We start from the raw sequence: 23,223 nt of genomic DNA, 5'->3' as shown, positions 1-23,223 counted from the left end.
AGAAAAGCTCAGAGAAGTAGTGTGGCCTAGTAGATAGAGGAGTCAGAAGGACCTGGGTTCTAATCCTGACTCTGCCATTTGCTGTGTGACCTTGGGCAAGTCACTTGACTTCTCTGTGCTTCAGTTACCTCATCTGTAAAATGGGGATTAAGACTGTGAGCCCCGTATGGGACATGGACTGTTTCCAAACTGCTTAGTTTGTATCTACCCCAGAGCTTAGTACAGTGCTTTAAGGAAGCACTAAGCAAATAGCATAAAAAATAAATAGCACTGTTTCAGTGATTCTCTCACCACCCAGGCACCCTCCCTTTCTGAGCTACAGGCTGCCTATCCTGAGATCTCCCATGCTGAGATGCTGTGTCCAAGTAACGAGAGGGGAAGAGGTTAAAACCTGCCTGTTGTAAGGGCATTCAGGAGGGGGCCTAATCGATCAATCATATTTATTGAGCACTTACTAAGCACAGAGCACTGTACTAAGCACTTGGGAGAGTACAATACAACGGAACTAGCAGATATGTTTCCTGTCTATAGAGGACGAGACAGACTGTATGCAATGCATATCTGTGGTGTCCTGCTTTCCTGAACCTGGAGATAAAAGACCTGACTGGGAAGCAGGAGCAGCCAATCATCCTGTGTGCGCAATTATCAGTGGCCACCTAAATCATTCTTCCACTTAATGAGGAGTCCCATATGGCAGACAGCAGGCCTGACTTTTGGGGTTCTATCTTGCCACTGGGAAATGGCTGAGATATCCCACCATAACCAGTCTGACCCTAGGTAATGGAAAGCATCACAGCTGGGGCAGTGGTAGGGGAGAAACATATCAGCAAAAAGTGCCCCGCTGCTGTTGCCCAGAGACCTGCTCAGGGGCACAATGGCTGCTTCTACAGTCTCATCTTCAGGGATTTCTGATTTGGCGGGAAAGATACCCAAAGGTGATTCTACTTTCTCAGTCCAGAAAATTCCATGACCAATGAAAGAGGAGCAACCAGGCCCAGTCCTCCAGGTTCCTCTCACAGAAATCAGGCAAGAAAGCGGCATTTTTCAGGGAGCAGGAGCAGGTTATTACTGTCTGAGAATTTAAACAAGCCATCAAGGAAACCAAGTTGGGACAATCTAAAGCTCAGCATCTACAAGTCTGGGAGGGCTCTAAAATGCGCAAAACTCATTCCGTATTCATTAGGATTTCACCCAGGGCAGTGCAGAAAACCATTTCAAAGACAGGATAAAACAGTTTTCATAGTACAAACTGAAAACAGAACACAAGCCCCCCCCCGAAATTTGCAAATAACAATAAACAAGTTTTTCTGCAGAGTATTTTCTCCATTACACTGAACAGTGACAAACAGCATTTGTAGGAACTTACCTCCCGGAGGCATGGTTACTGTTTCAGGGTCGCTCATCACACTGCCTTGGCTATTGGAAGCATTCACCTGTACACTGTAGTTGGAAAAGGGGACCAGTTCACTGACGTGCACCCACAGATCTGCCTCATCGCTGCTGTGCAGGATTTGGGTGCCATTCACAAGACTGTAGTCAGCACTGGCTGTTTGAAAAAACAAGCAAACAAACCAAAACTCTTCATTAGTATACGATTAGGGGTTTCTGGGCCTTGATGCTGCTGTTGAATACTTGATGGGTTTTCACAATGAGTGAGGGAGTGAGCAGAATAAACATTCAACAGTTTCCCCCACTGTAAGGTTTCAAAACCCCCAAGGTCTCAAATTTCCAGAAAATAATATAATCTTTTTCAAATAACTCTCAAATAGGAATCACTTTTGTAATGATTTATACATTTTTCAAATTCCCATTTCTCCTTAATAAGGCTTATTTCTTTTTTGTTTGACACGGATTCCACTTAGAACTGTTGTATTGTACTCTCCCAAGCACTTAGTAGAGTGCTGTGCACATAATAAGCACTCAATAAATGCCACTAATGGATTGACTGAAGGACTTTTATACATTTATTGAAGGACATGTATTAAGAAGCATCGTGGCCTAGTGGAAAGAGCATTGATTGCATGACCTTGGGCAAGTCGCTTAACTTCTCTGTGGTTCAGTCATCTCATTTGTATAATGGAGATTAAGACTATGAGCCCCAAGTGGGACTTGGACTGTGCCCAACCTTATTAACTTGTATCTAACCCAGAGTTTAGAACAGTCCCTGACACAAAATAAGTGCTTAAGAAATACCATAAATTAAAAAAAATACATTTTAAAAAATGGAATATTTTGGCCTGATGTGAGATGTCAGGAGTCAAGTACCTTCTCTGGGCACAACAGGAGGCCCATCACCATTATTTCACAATGTGAACATGTAGAAAATGAAGCAAAGGAATCTGGATCAAAATAAGTAGAAATTCCAGAAAAGAAGCCCTTCAAAACAATGCATCACTATATACTAAAGAAACACAAATGAGCAGGTACCATTCTAAGGATCCCCCAGAATTCCCCAAAGTGTTCAAATCATACTAAGAATTTGACTAGCATCATGGCTCAGTGCAAAGGGCACAGGTCTGGGAGTCCAAGGACCTGGGTTCTAATTCTGATTTTGCCACTTGCCAGCAGTGTGACTGTGGACAAGTCACTTCACTGCTCTGGGTCTCAGCTTCCTCGTACGTAAAATGGGGATTAAATCCCTGTTTGTTCTTCTCCTTAGACTGTGAGCCCCATGTGAGACAGGGATTGCGTCCAATCTAATTATCTTGTATCTACCCCAGCGCTTAGTACAGTTCTTGGCACACGGTAAGCACTTAGTAAATACCATTATTATTATTAGCTGAACACTCTAAAGTTAATTAGAAATTTGTCTGGAATCTTTTGGGGTCTTAAAAGTGGGTTCATGTCCTAGAAGCAGAAGTCCGGCTAACATCTAGATGAAATCATGTTTTAGACATGGGTGCCTGAGAGATTTGATAGGTGCTGAAAGTCTATGTGAGGATCTGTGTGTCTGACAAAGTAGTGATAGTAATTGTATTCATTTAAGTGCTTACTATATGCTAAATGTTGGGATAGATACAAGCTTATTATGCTGAACCCAATGATATTTGTTTAAAGTGAGCGCCAAAACTAAAAAAAAAAATCACACTCAAACCTCAACCCAAGAAGAAATTTCCATATGCATGATGATGCTGGAAACATACAAAAGAAAAGGTGATTTGTAGTGGCAAAACCATATAAGAGGTTACTAAAGAGAAAGTTAAGGATAGAAAAAAGAGAAGGATATTAGCAGGTGTCACCCTAACATTAAGATGGATGTCAAAGACTGCAACCTTTACATTGCTCTTCCAAGCATCTTGTTACCCTTAACCAGGAGGCAGAATCTGTGCCATATGGACCACAGTTTTCTCAGTTATGGTATTGATTATGTTCTTTAAATGAATTTTAACACACACTCACACTGGAAATAATATACGATGCTACTCCTTTCCATTGGGGATGGTGATTGAAGAAGAATGCCATCACTAAAATGACTTGATAATTACAAATAGAGGTTCTAAAAGGATCAACAAATAATAAGAATATTTAGGTTCCACAAGGTAATAAAAGAGCAGCTGATTAAATTACCCATGGATTCCTTTGCATTAATTTTCCCCATGATACGTACATTTTAAAAATGAATTTTAGCTATAAGATACACACTGTGGCTATCTTTTAAAACTGCAATAGAAGGGAATATGATAAGCTAGCACTCTGTTCTATGTTCCCTGAGTAACAACGCTAATACATGGCAATTATATAATTAGTTATAGCATTAAGAACAATGATTACTTGGCAATTATAGGAAGTATATAATTACTCAATAATTATGAGGAGTATGCAATTACATAACCATTTTATTCAGCACAAAAAAGGGAGCTTGCACATCTCTGAGAGTCAGACATCCAACAGTGTTTCACTTGTTTCTTCCCTGATTCCCAGCCCATCCGCAAACCAGATCTGCATTGAAAACTGGGAGCAACAGACGCTTCCTAACCTCCATTAGTCTCAAGATCTGGAAATAAAACACTCGATCCAAATTTACCAATTATCCCCCTCCCGTGTTTTTCCCTGTGTTACTAAGTATCGGGAAAATGTTTTTAAAGTGCAGGTCCAGATAACACTCCCCCAGGGAGAGTTGGTGCTTTACTATTTTTTCCTTGCATAAACATGATTTTCAGTGAGTTGGAAAATGTACCTCTAGTGGTTCAGTCTCATTGAAGACAGGGGAAAAGGCTAAATTACTTTGCATTTCATATCATGGTAGATGCTGCCTGGTCAGTTGCTGCTCTGACCTTATTTGCGAGTATGAGTAGATGGTAAGTCTTCTTTTGCCAGGTGTGTATTCTCACCCGCAGCTCTAAGTTTTAAGTTTAGTTTGCCCTCATCTGCTTTGGTTGTGGACAGCACCATAGACCTTTATCTGTAAATCCCAAAAAAACATTCTTGAGTAACTGGCCTGCCCATGGAAGAGAGATTGTCCATTTGAAGGAGGAGATTATCCAGGGGTTATATATTTTATAACTGAGGTGCCTTAGAGCAAGCAAAGATAAATCCTTTCCTCCACTTCCTGGAGTTAATCAAGCCATTTTTGTCATCATTTTTGTCCATGTTTCCGATGATGGTCTCAGACTATTACTTTAGGCCATGATTTCCTCAGGAGTTATGACTATAAAAGGACACTTTATTAGGTGAACTACCACATCCATGGAAAATGGCAGGTACAGAACAAAAACTCATTTTTAGAAGAGAGAGTAAACAATTTAAAAAATGTTTATTCTTCTGTGACTAAACTCTGAATCAAATAGAATAATTCCTGGGGAGGGGAGAGGAGAGAGGAGGGGAAAGAGAGAGAGGAGGGAAGATCGGTAGTCAAGATTTTGTGCTGAATTTGCAGAGTGGAAAAGAAAACAACTTCTTTTCTCCCAAAGGGGGAAATTAGGCTGAAGAAGCTCTACTAAAGACACATTTGATGGGAAAGAAATAGGTTTTAAGACCAAGACAATGTGCAAGCCTTAATACTCTAGTTTTTGGACTGCCGCTCTGGTTGTAGTATATGAGAAAGAGTGGTCTACTGACTTAGGGTGGGACCCATTAGGATCTTATTTTGGTCAGGGAGTGGGAGGGGATGCAACAGCCTCAACAGTAGTGACAAAGCTCTTCAAAGAAAGAAGGGGGATTGGAGAAGCTGCCTGTCTTCTCCTCTTTCTCCTCTTTGGACTAATCACTACCGCTCCCTAGGCCATGATCTAGGGAACTGGCCCGGGATGGGTCAACTTCAGCAAGCTTCCGGCACAGCCAAAAACACAACATCTGGTTGTGCTGGAAACTGTGTCGGGAATGGACCCAGATGGAGCCATTCCGCTGGGAAGGTGGCAGAGAAGGGAGAACAACGTCACTGCGTATTTGCAAATTCTTTATTTTTGATCTATTTCTGGTAGTGAGCTTGAGGCCAAGACAGGGCTGGAGAGAGTCAGACTGCATTTTGTCATACCCAGTTGGCAGGGGGACAGGAGGGCCTTAATCAGACAGAGAACAAAAATGTGTTCAACACACCATCTGGAACACATCACTTGCCTTCTCCAAAACCTCAGAACCAAATTTCTTCCCCATCAAAAAAAAAATCTCTTAAAAAGATTATTAACCAATTACTTGCCTTTAACTTCTCTACTCTCTTCTGGCATCACACATAACTTACACTCTTTATTCCTCCAAAGCTAACCTTCTAACGGTACCGGGATAGGTGCTCACTCATCTCTACCCTTTCCATCAGACCTTTGCTTCTGCACGCAACTCCCTCCCTATCTTGAAAACTCTCCTAAAAGGGCACCCCGTACAAGAGGTATTCACTAACTCATCTCCCACCTTCCTGATAATGAGAAGTTCAGTGCGATGTAGTAGAAAGGACCATGGAACCTGGGTTCTAATCCTGACTCCACCACTTCCCTGCTATATGAATTAGGGCAGGTTCTGTATCTCAGTTTCCTCATTTGAAAAATAGGGATTAAACAATTGTTTTCCTATCCCTTTAGATTGTAAGGCCTGTGTGGGACAAGTATTGGAATGTGTCCCATCTGATTATCTAGTATCTACCCTGGAATTTAATTCAGTGTTTGGCTGAATTTATTAAGTATATTTATTAAGTGCTTAATAAATATAATTATTATAGTCATCCCATTAGCTACTTTAGCACATGTGCAGATCTCTTATTTTCATTTTATACCTATTATTTATTGCCTAATTTCTCTTCTCCTGTTTCACCATTAATTTGTAAGCCTCTGGAGAGCAGGGATTGTCTCTTACTTGGTTGTATCATCCAAATCATCTAGTACATTTGGCTGAATAAATTCTGCTTCTGAGAGTGAATTCCAAAAAACTTTAAAATTTAGAGATGACTGAAAGTTTCTTTCTTAAGGAAACTTTTCTTTCATAAGGGAAAATAACAAAACTTGAAAAGAAGCCATCAATTCAAAGATAGTTTTCACAAGAAGCATATTATAATAATAAATTATTATTATTAATGATAATCATAATAGTATTGTTAAGCACCTACTTTCTGCCAAGCACTGTACTAAAGCTGGGCTAGATAAAAGAGAATTAGGTCCCGCAAGATTCTAGACTCTAAGCATTTTGTAGGCAGGGAACATGTCCACCAACTCTGCTACATTGTAGCCCCCCAAGCACTTAGTACAGTGCTCCCAACATGGTAAGCCAACAATTAACATGATTCAGAGATGACTGCTGCTTTGCTGCTCCTGCTGGAGGGGGAAAACAAAAGAAAGCCTAAGTAGGAGGGAAAACAGACACTGAATCCTCATTTTGCAGATAAGGGAACTGAAGCACAGAGAAGTTAAGTGACTTCCTCAAGGTTACAAAACAGATCAGTGGCAGAGGAGGGATTAGAAGCCGGGTACTTTTACTCCCAGACCTATGCTCTTTCCATTACACCAGACTGCTTCCCAATATGTTAATTCTTCTGTTAAAAGGTATGTCATGTTGTAACAATAACTTCCTCCTGAATCTCTCTAAAAGACTCGTGATTTGATCTATGTGGGTACACGAGTATTTCTTTTGGCATGTTCTCAGGGTCTTTGGCAGTGGAATGTTCACCCCGTGAAAGGGTTCTAAAGGAAGTGGATATCTCTTTATTGAACACAGATTACGTAGCTGTACAAAACGCATGCAATCCAGTGGAGCATAAATTATTGCTGTTCTGGGAATATCATCCTATGGGGCTTACTATATTGAAATAACATAAATGGGTATCATTTCCCATTCATGTTATAATCATTGTCACAAGAATTTTAATGCCTCATATAGTCCATAATTTTTTTTCTTGTGTGCTGTACTGCTCTGACCTTTTCAATATTCTGTCATTTGACTGGTCATCGTTTCTGTCCTCTCTTTTTTACAGCCTTATTAACTTGTGGAGAAGAGGTGAAATAGACAACCAATCAGAATGCATAATATTGCAAAGGTCATGGTAGTACAGTAAGAATCATCACGCACAGAATACTACATGTTAGACATTAACATTTTGCCATCTTATTCATATGACAAAAACTGCAACAGTAACAGGAACAAAAAAGCACAGTATGAATGTATTCTCAAGAACAAGATTAAAATAAAAAAGAATGGAGAACTAAAATCATTCTTGTTACACTTAGACAATCTTTGGTCAGATTTTGTCCTGCTTTTGCAAGTTAATCTCTCAATAGGGGTTTCAAAACTGTTAGCCAATAAATTCCCCATTTCATACTCCAATTGGTTAGCTTATTGGCTTATCCTAAGGCCTCAATTCCAGTCCTGTCTTTTTCCTTCGTTCTGCTCCAGAGCTAATTTGAAACCAGCATGACCCATATTTGTTCAGTGTTTACAATGTGCTAAGTATTGGGGTAGATACAAGTTAATCACGTTGGACACAGAACTGTCCCACATGGCGCTCACAGTCTTAATCCTCATTTTACAGCTGAGAACTGAGACAGAGAAGTTAAGTGACTTGCCTAAGGTCACAGGGCAGAAGTGTGGCAGAACCAGGATTAGAATCCAAATCCTCTGATTCCCAGGTCTGTGCTCTTTCCACTAGGCTATACAGCTTCTAGGAAGTAGGGCAAATAGTTTACTGTGTCCCTGTAGATGCTACTTGCACCTAAATGATTAAAGGTAATATCAAGGCCCTTCTAGATATATACATATTTATATTTAGAAGGGCCTTGATTTATATACATATCTCTCTCTATATAGATATATATATATAGGCAGAGGCTTTAAAGAGTGGGGGATTGATATATACTATATTACTATATCTCTATTACTGCTACTATTATAATTCCCAGGTGTTCAGTGTAGTAGATTTCAAGATGACTCTGATTTTATTCTTTAGATAAAAAGGCTTTCATTGATATCATTTTTCCCCCATTTATCATGGCTAGCTACATGGATTCACCTTGGAAGTAGGGTTGAACTGTACTTATCCGCTCAGAAATCTGTTGTTTCCTAATTGTCTAGTTTGGGCAATTGTTCTGCTTTAGACAAAGTGTTATTTTTTTCCAAATGACTGCATTTCTGTTTTTGTCTCAATCGACTGAGTAGTGATTTGATGCTCATCTCGGCAGTTGGCTGCTGCCTTACTGTTCCAGATGGAACGTAGCTTCAACCTTTGGTGCTCTGCTTAGTGAACATATCTATTTTATCACTGGCTATTTCTATACCCATTTGTTGGATTTAAGAAGCTTTGCTGAATAGTCCAAAACCCAACTGTGACTAAATCCTAGGAAATGTCATTACTGGGTCAGATCAAAATTTAGACATTCATGTTAACATTTAACATCTAACATGCTTAACTTTTCCTTCTAAATCCCTTTCTCAATCGTCACACATCGTGAACCTCTTACCCACACAAAGCTCTCTCTAATTTACAAAATTCTCAGGCAGCAGAACCTGTTAAAGATAAATTTCACATGCTTACTTTGAACCTACCAACTTCAAGTTTCAATGGCTGCCTCTCATCCGGCATTGGGTAACATGTATAATAAAAACGAAGTGTTTACCTTGCCTGAACTCTTGACGATTTTGAAAACTTCTTTCATATCCCTTCTCAGTCTTCACCTTTCCAGATTGAAGTCCTAATCTTCTCTGTTTAGCCTCAAATGGAAGTTTTTCTGTGTTTTCTGTACCTTCTTGGGCTCTATTATCATGTCCTCCCTAAGAGCTCTAGTCATCGACTTCTACCAACAGAGAAGAAAATTTTCTTGGAGAACTTGGAAGTTAAAACAGTATGAGGATGTTCTTCACTACTAAAATGTTTGCTTGTATTATACAATAAATGCCGATTCAAAGAGCATGCACTATCGCCTGCACATAAGATTTCCAGCCTCTGCACCTTCCTCTCCATCCAGAGGAATCCACTCTAATCCAGGGATTTACCAAATCCATTTGTGACCTGTGCATCAATCTCTTTACTGATCTTCCTGCCTCCTGTGTCTCCCCTAGTCTCAGTCTCCATTCGCACACCTTCCACACCTTTAACTGGGCAAACCGTGGGAGGATAATATATGACAGCAGGATAGTCAAGCAACTAGCCCATGGACTGCTGAAATGGAATAAGCATAAAAAAGGCCAAGAGAAGCCACACTTTAAAGATTCAGACAGTAATCAGAAAGGGGGAAACCATCCTTTAGCAGAAGCTTCAAGAAGACTGTGACAGGAAGAGGGAAAAACAAAAACAGAGACAGGGCAAGAACAACATTAGTCTTAACTACATCCACAGACATCGACAAACAGCACAATAGTAGCATCATCTTTGAACCTGTAGGAACAGCTAAAGTTATCCCTTACTGTTTAGATAGTCCAGTTGGTTTAGTTAAGAAATTACGTGAATACAACAGCAGCCACTAGGTAAACTCTGCCCACCACTAACGATTTTATATCAATTACTGATTTCATCAAGTTGGGTTTGGAGTTTTATGGATGAGCAATGATGGTTTGCAAATTTCATTTCATTTTGAGAAGTTGCTATATAAATAAGGGTATGGTTTCCAAATTTGAGGTCTTTAACTCATTCTTCCGGTAAGCTATGGCAGTAGATAAATGGAGATTATTATCTGCTTTCTACTCATGTTCATAATTCATGCTTGCCAATAAGAATTTCCGGTTCTCCAGGGATACCATCAGAAAGGGACTCGCTAAATAGCACAGAGCAGATTTGAGGGTCTCAAATCCATAATCAAATATCTAGATTGATTGTGTCACTTGCACTTGTATTGATTTCAATTGGAGTAGCTCACCCAAGGGAATAATAAAAATGTGGAATAAAACTGATTTATGAGACCAAAATAAATCCTTTTGTGAGTGGTAATGAATTGGTACTATTTAACCCTTTCAATCACAGTATGAAAAACACTATTTATTTTTTAAGAATGCTGAGCCAGCCAAAAGAAGTCATATCGAAAATGCCAATACTGTCAAATGTCATTACACTAAGTTGTAATGCCGGAGAAAGAATGATGCTCTAAACTTGATGGAAGACATAATTTGACAAAAGACATACTTTTGGTTTTCCTGGGAAGTTTTATGTGTGCCATCACAAATGATGGATCTGTAGTTCCCAAAGTATTATAGAATCACTCAATAAATGTTAGTTGTATTTATTTACATGATTTACAAGTCAGAAATCAAAAACAAGGTCCAGTTGGTAAACTCAAGTTTGATTTAATTCTTAAAGTGAAAGATTATTGAAGGCGAAGAGTACATTACATTATTTCAATATGTAAAAACCTGTGGTTAGCTGCCTTCAGAAAGCTGGATTTCCAGCACTGCTAAATTCCAGGTTGCAATAAAGGAAAATAAGGAAACCCAGATATGAAGGTTAGGTTTCCTTGCCCCACAGAGACGGCCTGTGAATTTCTACATTTCCTGCAATGGCATACTCTGGGTGACATTTAAGAGAGAGAGTGTCTTGACTCTCTCTGGTTGTCCAGGATTCCAGAAGCAAAGGGAGAAAAATGCAAGAAGTTAATTGCACAGCTACTGGTTTTACCACTGTCCTGTTTCCCTCACCCATCTACCTAATTTTCCCATTTCAGCTTCATTCCCCAGTAACTGAGTCAGCTTGGCGACAAATCAGTAGGTCCAACCCAACTCTCTTTGGTTCTGTAAAAGGAGCCATCTTTTCTACCGGATGATCACTGTGGCTGACTAGTTTTCATCTGTTGTCTTTACAGGCAATTATCACTTTCACCAGGGCCGATTAAGTAGAAAATGAGGCTGAGAGTACGCTTTGCTGTGACGGCAAAGACTGTTAAGCAGCAGGAAGTATCCACTCGTGGTCTTATTTTAAATGTCTGCCTGGGGAGCCTATTGAAAAGCTGAGAGAACATGACCAGCCTGGAGCAAGTTCAGTTCTCCCAAACAAAACAGTTTGTGAAAACAAACAAAAAAAAAGGGAACAGAAAGAACAATCATAATTTTCAGGACAGTATACCCTGCCTCATATTTCTAGTTCAGCTAATCATAGCATCACCCTTGAGCAGCACTGGATCTTTAAAAAAAAAGAGAGAGAGAAAAACCATACATACATGCATTTTATCCACTCTGATAGGACAGCAAATGAAAATATTATTGCTAATTAGGAATTTGAACCTAACATTTTGATGTGTAAGCCCATGTGGGGCTCACAGTCTTAATTCCTATTTGACAGATGAGGGGACTGAGACACAGAGAAGCTAAGTGACTTGCCCAAGTCACGCACAGCTGACAACTGGGGGACCTGGGATTAGAACCCATGACCCCTGCATCTCAAGCACGTGCTCTTTCCACTAAGCCATGCTGCTACTCCTAATGTTATGTAAATTTTAGGAAATATTATTTAAGGGAAAGAGCAATGTTCATCCAATAGTATTTACTGAGTGCTTACTATGTGCAGAGCACTATACTAAGTGCTTGAATGTGTATTAAATGCTTGAATCAGAAGACACCGACACTCCTAGTTCACTGCTGTGTAACTTGGGGATACAATTTCTTGATTTTTCTGTGACTCAGTTTCTTAAATTTTAAAATTTACCCTACTGGATGATGGGAGGATATGTGGAAATACATGTTATTAATTCCCTAATCTGGGGATGGTAAGTGAGTCCTACATTGCACATTTTAATCACTTTGTAAATATCTTTAATAATAATTTGGGGGCTACTTTGCAGTTCATTTTGTAAAGCATTATAAGAAAATTTGCATCATACCAAGTTGCAGGTACTAAGACAGATGAGCTCATTAGTCCACCATTCGGAAAAATGTCTTCAATCAAATTTGGAGCATTGCCCATGACCAAGGGCACAGGACATGCGCCTCCATGACTTAATTAATGCACCTTTGCCCCGCACATAGCTATGGGTTCCCATCAAAGTTGTTTTGTACAAGGAACAAAATGGAATGCCAAATGGTACAGTATTGACCAGAAAAGATGGAAACAAGATAAGCTTTCAATAGGTAATAAGTGGCCTATGGCAAGAGAGACGAGACTTGGACTAGAAAAATAACAAATGGATGGAGGAAGTATTTTACAGAACTGCTATTCCCCTGCCAACTCTGAATAACTGGTAGAGTCAAACATTCTTAGAGTTAATGCCTTCATAACCAATCTCCCTGGCCATAGAAGCCCAGTGGGTAAATTTACAGTAAATGGATTTTAAAAGAGAAGCTGAGAAACAGCATGGCAAAGTGTAAAGACTACAGGCCTCGAAGTCAGAGGGCTTTGGTTCTAATCCCGGCTCTGCAATTTACCTGCAGTGTGACCTTGGACAAGTCATTTAACTTTTCTGTGCTCCAATTCCCGCATTTGTAAAATGGGGCTAAGACTGTGAGAAAGGAGAAAGGATTGGAAGAACAGCCCCCGCCTCTCCAACATTTCTGCATAATCCATAAGGGGCCCATCCCTATGATAGTAAGGCTGTCCACAGCATCCTACAAATTCAAATTATTCTGCATTAATATCTACACTAGAAAGATATAGGCAATGAATGTATATAATGCAAAAACCACTCTATGAGTGAAAATGATGAGAAAGATTTAAAACAATGACAGACCATGTAAATCTGGAATTCTGGTGGTAAGATGTCCTCTTTCCACTATATGTGCAAACTTTGCTTATTCACAATGCAGCATGACATTTTAGTCCATAGTTGGAATTTGTATTATATCATTATGCTACAACTCAACAAGCTTCATAGCATTGGGAATGCACTTGGTCATTATGCCAAGAAAATAGCCAATTAGGCATCAGACACAAATTCAATAAGCTCTGTGTATGTCTTGTGAACAGATAATTTCTTAAATAAGTTTGATGAATTAATGTTTAACTCCATTCTTTTGGATGAATATGTACTAATTACATAATTCCATAGCTTTATTGGCAATGACATAATATACAACTGGGAAAATAGTCAATATATTCAGTCTGTGTGAATATGAGAGAGCTGTTTACAGTGATTTATACCATTTCCTACTACTGTCTCCTACCATTTTTAGCAGCTCATCACAACAGTCTACCTGGGCAAAAATGTTTTTTCTCAGAAAATTCAGTAGGTGCCTCTAAAGATGCTACAATACTTTCTTCAATTTGCAAAATTGCCCCAAATACTTTCACATTAGCATGCTCTAAGTATACCCCTGGAGATGGAAAGAAGTGGGTATTATACCTATTTTGCCTGGAATTCCCTCCCCTTCACAACTTAAAGACCAGCACTCTGAAGAATTACTAAAATACTTCCTCTCGGGAAGACTTTCCTGATTAAGTTTTCATCCTCCTACCTCACCTTCCTTTTCTAGTGCCTTCATCATGAATTTAACCCCACCCCTAAAGTCCTACCCCCACAGTACTTGTGTACAAATCCTTATAAATGCCAACGCATCCTCTATCTGTATTTTCATGACTTTATCCCCCAATAGACTGCAACCTTCTGGTGAGTAGGAACCAAATGTACTCCCCCAAATTAAGTACAGTGCTTTGCATGAAGTAAGTTTGCACTAAATACTATTGATTGATTTTACAGATTTAGAAGCGAAGGCTCATAGACACACAGGTCAGAATATAATTTATGCCTTTTGCTCCTAGACCCAGGTCCGTTCCACTAGATCGTCTAGGCGGCAAGCTCCCCATGGGCAAAGAATATGTCTACTCACTCGGTTATATTGTACTCTCCCAAGCTCATAGTACAGTGCTCTGCAAACAGTAAGTGCTCAAGAAATATGATTAATTGATCATCCTGCCTCTCAAATCTGCACTTTTCCCACTCTACCAGGCTACCTCCAGCTGAGCTTCATTACGCACAGAATTCAAACTGCTTAAGAGAAGCTGCATATTTTGTCACTGACATTCATTCACCATTCTCTAGGAGGATACAAAGTTAAAATACGTACTGAATCGCCAATAAACCATTCCCCATTGGCTGATTTTCTCCAGGGACACTATGTCAGATATACAGCTCTCTTTCCCCAGGCAACTCTAAAAGTACACATATTCCACAACAGTGAAGTGCAGACAGCAGGGAATAAAACAAAGCTATCCCTTTTCTCACAGCATAGGTCTTTCTTTGGAATGCTGAGATCTAGCTATATGCAATCATGTTCTTTCCCTTCCCATGGAAACAAATGCCTTCATCTTGTCTCCTTTATAATTTTTAGGTAACACAATTTATTGCAGAAGGAAGAGCTTCTAGTGAGCCAGATTACCTACTCCCTTCTATGAAATTCTATAGGTAATCTTGAGTGATGGGCTGCATTTCCATGATCTTTAGAAGTGTTATACTGATTAATCCAGATGCACAGACAATATCAAATATTACTGTTGGTATGGCAGCTCTTATAGAAGGATTGCCCATTCCAGGTAATGGAATTTCAAGCCATATGTCTAAATGTACATTCTGTCATTCCAAATTCATTTCACTTCTTCCCTTCTCGCCTATTTATCTGAAATTTTTCCTGAATTTGGGCAGAATCTCTTAAGTCACTTGTTAGAAACCGACCGAGAGAGATAACCAGGTGGCCATAAGACATTTAGAGCCCTTATTTGAAGAAAGGTCAAAATGAATTCACACTCATTAGATTGCAAAGCTCGCCCAGATCTTACAGGGGCCTTTACTCATGCTTTTATGTGCTTAGTATAGTAAATTCTCCTCTGTTCCAGTCCCCTCAATAACATAATCAAGGCTGTACCTTAGACAAATGTTGCAAAAGCCAGGGAAGCTCACATCATTGTTATTTTACCCTCCTGGGTAGATTCACTCATCATCAAATCGACTCCACACCCAAGAGAGGAATCATTTTCTGGGTGCTTCACCACACCACAGAATACATATTCTCCGGGGTAGCAGGCAGGGGGGCTTCAGATGGTACATGGATTAAGCAAGGCCCTCACCTGCATATCAAAGGCCGTGTCAGAGAGGTGGGTGAAAGGGGGAAGAGGCACTGTGGGATGGTGGCATAGTGGTCTTAGAGGAGGCAGAGTGGCGGCACGTGTGCAGCAACGTGGCCTAGTGGAAAGAGCCTGGGCCTATGAGTCAGAGGACCTAGGTTCTAGTCCCAGAGCCGCTATGTGCCTGCTGTGTGACCTTGAGCCATTCACGGAACTTCTCTGTGTCTCAGGATACTCATCTGCAAAATGGGGATTCAATACCTGTTCTCCCTTCTACTTAGTCTGTGAGTCTCTAGTGGGACAGGGACTGTGTCTGACCTAGTTATCTTATATCCACTCCAGTGCTTGGTACAGAGTAAGTACCATAACTGTTATTATTATCATTATTTTTAAGTGGGATCTCAATTAATACTATTACTACTACTGATTGTCATATTCATTTATTGTTGCATTATACTCTCCCAAGTGCTTGTACAGTGTTCTGCACACAGTAAGGGCTCAATAAATACGATTGATTGAATGAATGAATGAATTAGCAGGATAGTATGTCAGGTGAGTCTGTGAAACTACAAGCTCCTCAAGGGTAGAAACCATCACTCTTATTTTCATTCTATGCCCCGAAGCAGGGCTCTGCACCCAGGAGATACTCAACACAGAAATGAATTGAGGAAACAGGAGTCTAGCCTTAGTGGGAGCCATGATAAGCTCCTCCCCCTCAGGAAGCAGGATTTCTCTGCTTCATTCCAAAGCAACATAGAATTGGGGCGAGGTACAAGGGGAAGAAATTTGAAATAGATTTAGTCACCTTTGTTCTTCTTCCTCACTGTGAATCTATGCTATTTTGCAAATGAAGTGGAGAAGCTGGTTTCCAGCTTGTGTTTGGGGAAGGGCAGTAACTGGATGGGAGTTTCTCTGTGCTGCTTTAGGACAGAGCAGAGAAGGTAGCTCTCAGATTACATTTTGGGAGGGGCAAGGCTGAACGAGGCTTTTTTTCCATTTCAGTTGGACATTCCATAGACTCAAGTCAAGAGAGAAGGGATTGTTATGTCTGCATTAGACCTCGACCTCTACTACCCAGGCCAACTGTGTTGTCTCCTTCCTGAGAGGCCCTTTCCCCCAAATCCCATAGCGAGAGATCAGAAGCTGAGCTAAGTGTGTTCAGAAAGGGTGAGGAGAGAGAGAGATGCAGCAGGGGGAATTTCTGAAGGGGTGGGGAGGAAATGCAATTCTCTGCAGTGACTGGATGTACTTTCGGGCAGAACTTTTGGATCCTGTGCTATGTCAGCAATTAGTGCATGATGCAGCTCTTGATTTTACATACTGTGGTCATTCAGAACTAAAGGCACACCAATACCATGCACTTCCTACAACTCCCTATACTATGTATCCAACAGCCAACAGACACTATGTATTTGCTCGTGTTTCCGGGTCCGGATTTTTAAAATGTTCACGTTAACGATCACTTCTTCCCATTATAAATTTTCAGTACTTCATGAGAGACTGACTACACTGAATCCTACGGGTCACAAAAGAGCCAACCAGCCGCTCCCGGCCCTCAGACAGATGGGAGACCACCCATGGAACAGATTCAGATTTTCAGCAGCCTAGATGCTTCGTAAAACAGGCCCCTAATGGTGTACTCTATATGCTAAGTTTTCATCAAGGAAAACTATAAAAATCGTGCATTGATGTCAGTATGGGTAGGTTTTCCTCCCCAGTCCTCTCCATGGAGCTCATGCTTTAGTTTCTGACACAGGTTTGACTATCACAGGTTCTGGAACTTGCATCTAAAATGTGTAGCCTCACCAAGTGCCCCAGAAGGCAGTCTAGCACTCTGCTAGACAAGACCACTGACCTTTCTGCAGGCACAATTATTTTGCCACTAAAATTACTTCCAAATAGCCGAACTCTCCAACCCTGTAAATTCCCACTACCTCATCTCCAGCAGACAGAACAGCGAAGGGTAAAGTACAGTTGTTCATTATGTCAAAGAAATAACCAATTACCCATCAGACAATTCAATAAGCTTTGCTTAACTCTAGTGACCAGATGATGTCTTAAATATGTTGATTAATTCAGGTTTATTACTTTCCTTTGGAGGCACACAGACCCACAACCAACATCTAGAACCAATGGCAATGGGTGGCCGTCTCTAGGAGGAAAACATATTTGAGTCGGCTTCACTCAGCAATGAAAAGTAAAGTTTCAGATACAATGAAAACCTGGAACAAAATTTTCTGTGACCCAATCACCAGACAGTCTTCCCTCTACCCCCCTGAGTTGAGCTAACATAGCAACCTCTTTAAGTCACATCTTGTAATTGCTTCCAATTTGCCTGTTTTGCTTTTGGCAATTAGCAAACTGAAATGTTATCATGAAGGAGTTCATCTCATTTATAAGACTAGGTTTTCCCTCCACTAAAATATGCAGGCACTCTGTTCTTTATTACCAGCAGGAGATAAATGGCTGGTTTTCGTTGCTGAAGAATATATAATGGTTAAAAAGTCACTTTTTTCCTCCAGCTCTACATAAATCACAGAACTAGTCAATATTTAATAATGCTTGCCTTGGTCTGGAGTCCCTTGATCACCCCTGTCATGTGTAATAGCTCCCTCTCCGATATCTTTGACATAAAAGCCCAGCTTTACTGCAATACTAACATGTAGAGGGTCATTACGGATCGACATTTACCTTAATCTGTGACTGCCAACCATGAACCGATAAATTCCAGCAGATTCCACTGGGAGAAATCAGTAAACTTCTCAGTGGAAAGAACTGAAGGAAAATTCTGCCGAGAACAGAATACATTTTCTACAAGGGGCTGCTCTGCAAATGGGTTCTGACTTTTGAAAGTTCTCTTGCTGTGCAGCTTTGCAACATTTAATACCGTTTTGATGCTTTGAGAGACGGGATGACAACCGAGGATGACATGACTTAGAAGGCAGGCAGAAATTCACTCTGCAAAAACAATGCAAGATTAAACACAAGGGGGAATATGGCTTTTGCATTATTCACCCAGCTGCCTTGGCGGAAATGGCTGGGCTGACATGGGTCCAGCCGAAATGTTGCTCCTTTTCTTCAAATCCATCATCGCTCCTTCACCTCATAATCTTACAAGTGCTTCACAGCAGAATACATCAAAGCCTTCATTGCATAAAAAAGGGACACACTATCCTTTGAGATGGGTCAGCAGAGACTTCCTGCCACACACTCAACTCTTCTACATACATATGTTTCACCCCAGAACACAAACAACTTCATTTATGGGCTGCCTCTCGGAATTCAGAAATGGCAACGCGTATTCTCCGTCCAGGTCACTTAAGGGAAGAAAATCACCAAATTGTTACGCTTTGATTTTGGTCAACTCTTTCTAAGAGGTGGAGCTGGGCCGATAGATCTTTCTGGATTTGTGTTATTACTCGGTTTTCATTGAGTCAGTGAATAACTGTGACTGAGGAATGACTTGCTCTTGATAGAAAATTTGCTTGGAAAAATTAAGTTACCTTAAAACTACCATTCGATAATGGAAAAATTGAATGAAGTTCAACAAAAGTTCCCTTTTTGGCACAAAATTGCAAAATATTATCACACTGTGTTGGGGTGATGAAATGGAATTCATTTTTAATAGCTCTACTTTAAAAATTATTTTGATATTTTATATTAAAACTGTTTACATTAATTGGATAGTTACAAAAGCACTCCTTGTCAGAAATTACAACTAAAGTACTCACCAAGAATAGCTTAATTCAACATGGACCATACAGAGAGAAATGACCTTTCAACAATTCACTGTATCCCTGTTTAAAGCATTTTAAGCAGAGATAAAGAAATATTTTCAACCCACATCCACCCGAAGGAATGCGTACTGGCTTTTAAGTCAGGTGTAATACTATGAGAAACCTTCTATCGAGCAAATGATTTCAATGAGACTCTAGAATTGGATTTCTAGCATTAGAAATGAGACTCTAGAATTCAACTCTAGAAAGCAAAAGTGGGAGGACACAAAAAAAAAGAATGTTGCACCCAGGGTGTTCTCAATAAATATGGCATGCTACTATTCTGTTGATCAGTGATTAATGAAAGAAAGACACATTACCTTCACCTTTGTAGAAAAGTCCAGAAAATAGAACTGTGTAAAATAACTGTCCATTGGGTCGGATGGGCCTTTCCCATCTTACATATGCTTCTCGGGGCCCTTTGCTGGTGGCAAACACTTTTACTTCTCCCTCCGGCGGGGCTTCGATTGATCGATTTTCTACCTGTAAATGAAAAAGAAGTGAGTTGGCTTGAAACCCCCACTTTATCCACCCGTTCCCTAAAGGAATGCATTTCAGACAGTGGTATTGCTTGAATGGCATACGCCTCTTCAGTCACTTGCTGGTCTTTAAATCTTGGGCATCTTCCAGAGGCAAATCTGTTTACCGGGGCCATGTACAGGAGATTTAAGTGGGAGAAGAAAGGAAAGAAGTGGCTCTTATGCACAGTGACAGGAAATGAATCTTGTGGAAAATGCCTAGGTGACCCTTGACAGGTAATCAAAAACACGGCCCCACAATTTTACACCAGTAGAGAACAACTTTATTAAGGTAATATGCTTGAATTCCCCAGTGCATCATTGTAGAAGACAGAGAGAAAATCTGCACTTCACGGCTACCAGAAAGACTTAGTAGCCACGGGCATAAAATATTGTGCCTCTGGGAGAAAACGAAAGTGAAAAAAACAAGCAGAAAAACAGAAACGGGAGAAGCACTCTATTCCAAGACTGACTGTTCACCTTAAATAAATTTATAAACATTCTTTCTCTACTGATAACAGATAAAGTTGAGCTCACGAGCACAGTAACCCTGTCTGTTCTTCAGGAACCAGAAGAACCAGCCTACAGAAGCAGCGTGGCCTAGTGGATAAAGCACGGCACTGGGAGTTCGAAGGAACTGGGTTCAAATCTCTGCTCTGCCTCTTGTCTGCTGTGTGACCTTGGGCAAGTCACTTAACTTCTCTGTGCCTCAGTTACCTCATCTATAAAATGAGGATTAAGATTGTGAGTTCTGTGTGGACAAGGACTGTGTCCAATCTGATAACTTTGTATCAACTCTAGCCTTAGAAGAGTGCTTGACACACACAATATGCATAGCAAATACCATCATTATTATCATCATTACTACTCTAATCCAGATAACCATAACCTGTCAAAGATCATTTATGATAGTAGTGGCATCTTCTCAATTGTGAATTTTTGGGGAAAAAAAAAACAATCTAAGTAGGAGGGAGAACAAATGCTCAATCTCCATTTTACAGATGAGGAACCTGAGGTAGAGGTAAGTTGTGATTTTCCCGAGGTCACATAATAGATAAGTAGCAGAGTTGGGCTTTTTCCACTAGGCATCACTGCTGTGAGTTAGTTCAAGGCAGAGATATGGGAGTCATCTGCATGGAAGTGGAAGCTGCAACCATAACAGCCAAGAGAGTGAGATGAATGGGGGCGGGGGCTGTTGGGGAGCAGAAAACAGCCTAGAAGGACAACCATAGTTAGGGGATAAATTATAATGATTGTCATTATTATTATTATTATTATTACTGTCTGAAGTGGCTGTCAGAGACAGTGATTTGGACTGGTTAGACTTTGTATGACCCAGCAATGGCAGAAACAAAAATAGCTGCCACCAATCTTATAATGTGGAACCTATGTCATCACGCATTATTCTTACTAGTCAAAACTCACACTCAGGTGAAACCTCATCATCAATAGCATGATATTCAAACACAAATATAGGTTTCAGGTACCTACACAAACGTATAGCTAGCTATATTCTGTTTGCCCTCCTGTACTTTGTACTCTTCAGCAGTAACAGCCTTGTTCCTTAGGATAGTGTTTTAGCTATTTCCATTCAATAAGGACGTTGCATTTAAACGGAATATCCACATCCAAACAGGTTAATGTGTAATGTTATATAGTAATGTTATGAGTACTTAAAGATGCAAAGTTTTGGGGGCAGGATTTTTACTGTAATTGGTATTTTAAAAAAATCTTCCTGAAATCAATTGAAGTCAAAGTGCTCTAACTTCCTGGCAGCATTCAGTGTAGTTATAAATAAATATGTTGTTTCTCATTTCTTGTGATTAGAGATGGATCAGTGATTTGGTGAAAGCGTTTGCGCACTCAACACGGCGACGCAGAAAAGTACCAAGGAGTTCAATCTCGGCTGAAATCGTTACAAGTCAAGACTAAGAAATTTAGTGAAGCAGTGGGAAGAGCAACCTTTTAAAACCAATTCTAATTTTTTCTTCACTCTGTATCATGCTATCGGAATCTATAAAGGAAACAGCATGTACTCTAGGCTGTCAGCAGATGTGGAACGTAGCGATGTGTTTGATGCCATTAGTGGCTCATTGAAAATGGTGTAAACTGATTTAGTAGTTAAAGAAATCCACTTTGTAGCTTGATTTCTTAAAGGGAAAGTTTAAACAGCTAGTGAATTTCAAGTGCTTTTAAATAGGAGCCTGTTATTAGCAAAAACATGTACTTTCAAGAATAACTATTTAGTCCAAGAAGTCTAAGTTACCCACCTCTTTCTCACAGCTAATTGACACCACAGCTAATTGGAAAGAAAATGCCAACTGGGATTGAAAATACGAATGTACAATTTAAACCTGAAGCAGTATTAAGGCAATATTTGTATAATTAGTGTACAGTTTCAGTGGACAGTTGCTAATGGATCATCACAATAAAGGCGGAATGCTTTAAAATTTCCCCAAACCAATACAAATGTCTAAAAGAATGATTATTATCTTTGAAAGAGGTGAATTTAAAATGGCTAATTCACACAAAACTAAAATGTAGCCCCCTTTTACAATATGTAGATAAGTGCATAATAGAGTGCAATTTACAGTGCACTATTAAGTGCTAACCACAATGAAAGGCACAGAAATATAAATTGTGTAACTTGATCATTTGTGATAAAGTCAGTTCTCCTCTAAAGCAGGGTTGATTTTCTGACTGAATCATATGAAGGCTCACATGCCTCGTGGGAAGCAAGTTCCCTAATTCCCAATAGTTTTATTCAAAACAAGTACTGAAACACAAATTAAAGAAGAACTGACTGTAGTTTAGACTAATAGGTACAACTTCAAATTTCTGGTATTCAGAAGTCACAAGCAGAAGTAATGCTAATACAAACAGAGCGATGAACTAAGCTCTGGAAGAAAAAATATAGGGGTGAAAATTAAACCAGGTCCCTAATCCTCAAAGGAAGGGAAGAGGGGATGGGTAACAGACACATAAGGAAGAAACACATAAGGAGGAAACAATAGACGCACATGAACAATAGGTAATATTATCCAAATCTGGATGTGACATGCTCTTTGTACCAGAGTTATAAAATATTTTGCTCTCAAACTCCATATGAACTTCAAGAGCATGTATCGATTCTTCCTTTAAATGTGTCTATATGAATCAGGTTCATCTACATCAGCACTCCCTAAATAAATTCACTTCCCTTTATTTCCATAATGCGTATATGTTTTGACTTTTCCCCTTTGTTCCTTCTTCACCTATTGTGCTGCTTGGAACAGTGCCCAGTAGTGACCTATCAAATCCTTAGTAGCTCTCAAATGGCATTTTTATTTTAAATAAAGTGTCACATTTTTCCAGATGGGTTAGTACTGACCAGAGTGAATCATAACCATTTACTCTGATGCTTACTCCCATCTGACATTTACTACATTCCCAGAACGTAAACTGAGGTACTACTCACCGATGGTCCGAAAGCACAACCCTGTGCTGTGCATGCCTGGATTCTGAAGGAATGCAAACTCCAAGGCGCAAATCCTGAAGCATAGTA

This window comes from Ornithorhynchus anatinus, chromosome 19 (assembly GCF_004115215.2).
Source record: "Ornithorhynchus anatinus isolate Pmale09 chromosome 19, mOrnAna1.pri.v4, whole genome shotgun sequence".
NCBI lineage: Eukaryota > Metazoa > Chordata > Mammalia > Monotremata > Ornithorhynchidae > Ornithorhynchus > Ornithorhynchus anatinus.
This window is presented reverse-complemented; position numbering follows the sequence as displayed.